At 42.0% G+C, this 2,843-nt stretch overlaps 1 pseudogene; it reads right to left on the bottom strand.

Moving 5' to 3' along the window:
• Nucleotides 1–1,833: 1,833 nt before the first annotated feature.
• On the bottom strand, nucleotides 1,834–2,843 carry LOC126618095 (photosystem II D1 precursor processing protein PSB27-H2, chloroplastic-like; annotated as a pseudogene).

The raw sequence follows: 2,843 nt of genomic DNA, 5'->3' as shown, positions 1-2,843 counted from the left end.
AACAGTAGTCCCCCAAGTCTTCAGTTAAGAGAGTCTTTTGGCTGGAGACTTGAAATTCAGTCTATGTGTGGGCCGAAGTAACTAGATGTCGTCTAGGACTGATACTCGATATGAGGTGGTGCTCAATTTGAAATGATGCTCAATTAGAAGTAGCACATGTTGCGAGGCTGCTCTGCTTGTGGCTTATGTTGCCTTGGTTGACTCGGCTTGTGCCATTGAAGGTGAGGTAGTCCCTTTTATAGAATAAGGGCTCTCTCCTTAATACATAAATGATGGGCTAGAGTTGATGCTCGCGGCAAGGCGGTTGCTCAGTAGGCGGCGATGCTCTCTAATAATGGTGAGGGAGTCCCTTTTATAGAATAAGGGCTCGCTCCTTAATACATAAGTGATGGGTTAGAAGTGAAGCTCGCGGCGGGGCGGTTGCTCAGCTAGCGGCGATGCTCTCTAATGAAGGTGAAGGAGTCCCTTTTATAAAATAAGGGCTCGTTCCTCAGTACATGAATAATGGGTTAGGAGTAATGCTTGCGGCGAGGGGGTTGCTCAGCTGGCGGTGATGCTCTCTAATGAAGGTGATGGAGTCCCTTTTATAAAATAAGGGCTCGTTCCTCAGTACATGAATAATAGGTGCTCTTTAATGAAAGTGAGGGAGTCCCTTTTATAAAATAAGGGCTCGCTCCTCAATACATAAATAATGGGTTAAGTCCCCCAAGTATTTTTCATGAGGCCCAGTTAAGGCCCAATATATAATACATAATGTAGTCCCTCAAGTTTTCAATCAATAGAGGATGTTGGCTGGAGACTTCAAATTCAATCCATGTATGGGTCGAAATGGCGGTTGTTCGGAGGTGGTATTTATATACCCTGCACTAAAGTTTTGTAGGTGAAGCTTTGCAAGTGAAGCTTTGAAGATGGAGCTTTTGTAAATGAAGCTTTTGAAGCTGAAGCTCTCGAAGCTGGAGCTCTGTAAATGAAGCTTTCGAAGCTGATTGACATGAGTGATGCTCATGAATGTTTATGTTGATTGACATGAGTGATGCTCATGGATGTTGACATGAGTGATGCTCATGAATGTTGACATGAGTGATGCTCATGAATGTTGACATGAATGATGCTCATGAATGTTTATGTATGATTGACATAAGTGATGCTCATGAATGTTTATGTATGATTGACATGAGTGATGCTCATGCATAATTTTGGAGTACTGGACGTACTTTTGATCACCTGGTTGGTGATAATAGTGGCAGGTTGTCGAATAATTTTGGAGTACTGGGCGTACTTTTGATCACCTGGTTGGTGATAATAGCGGAAAGGTGCCGAATAATTTTTGAGTACTGGACGTACTTTTGATCACCTAGTTGGTGATAATAGTGGTAGGCTGCCGAATAATTTTGGAGTACTGGACGTACTTTTGATCACCTGGTTGGTGATAATAAAGGGCCTGGCTCTTTTGGGCATATGGGTCTTCGCCCTCCACATAACATTCCAGCCCATTATTTTGGGCTTGCCGTTTTGTTTTTTTTTTGTTTTTTATGATTACCCTCTGATGGAGTTATACAGATGTCTCCGAAAGATAAGAAAAGTAAATTACATCAAAAAAAAAAAAAGCTGTTGCAGACAATGGGTATGGCAGATGGTTAGATAGTGGGATAACATCTGCACAATTGAAGGAAATTTGAGCTTTTTCTTTCTCTTTTCCACCGCACCTCATCTCTCCACCTCCAGACATACTCACATGTAGACTTGCTTTTGTTTTTTCTTTTCACTTTTGTGGGAGTGGTTGAGCTGTCTGAGGGATAAATGCATGCTTTTTCTTTTCACCTGCAGACATACTCACCTGCAACCTTTCTTTTTATTTTCTGCTTTTGCTTTTGCTAGCAATAGAGCAGATGGCCCTGCCTTGGAGTAAAATCCGACCAACGATCTTATTGCTTTCTCTATCTCAACGTAAGATTCCTCTTGAGCCATCTCTTGTTGTCATCTCCAAGTGCTCAAATACTCTTGAATCGATTCCTTCGCTGCATCTGCAGTTCGTCAAAATTTAGCATTATCCTTGGTGTCTTCGTTTAGTGATTCATGCAGTGTCTTCAAAACCTCTTTTGCCGACTTCAAGTAAGCATTTGGCAACACTTTTCTGGATTTTGTTTTCTCATTGGGATCGAACAGCGTTTTAAAAGCACCTATAACTCCATCATTTTCCTCTTCGCCATTTGACTTGTCATCAGCCCAAATCGGCGATGGTGCTAAGATATTGATGATGGTTAAAACCGTTGCAATCGAAGCAGCAGCACACATTATAAAATGTTGGCAATTTGATGAAGCTTCTTGAGAGGGTAGCTCACACCTGGATAACACTTTATACAGTTTGGCAGGTTTGAAGGTTTTATTTTCCCTCGTCCTGAAAAGTACGGGGAGGCAGATATTTTCTTCAGTAGGAGCAGCTTGTGGAGTTTCTGCCTCAACTTATTGCTTCTATCCAAACTCTGCGTCTTCTGGTTTATCTTGTTGCCGGTATTCTAGACTGCAGAAAGCTGTGTCACTTCTGTGCATGTAAATATCGCAGCCAGGAATAAGGCGGCATTTGCAGAAACCACAAGCCTTCAAGAAGTGGGCAGTTTCTCAAAAAATGTGAAGCAGCCAGGAAATTTTGCAACGTTCCAGTAAACAGTTGAACGATACTGTGGAAATGATCATTTCGAAAGTATTTGTGTTTCAAGATCGTCAAAGATCAACGAGCTGGTGGAAGTTATATCCGGGTTTGCTGTTGATTTCTTACGTGACTGAGACGATGACGATGTCTCCTCCAACAAACTGGTACCACCAAATTTTCCAGATGCATGCAT

The sequence above is a fragment of the Malus sylvestris genome, chromosome 4, assembly GCF_916048215.2.
Source record: "Malus sylvestris chromosome 4, drMalSylv7.2, whole genome shotgun sequence".
Lineage (NCBI taxonomy): Eukaryota > Viridiplantae > Streptophyta > Magnoliopsida > Rosales > Rosaceae > Malus > Malus sylvestris.
The sequence above is the reverse complement of the archived record's forward strand: the minus strand, read 5'-3'. Positions and strand labels throughout refer to the sequence as shown.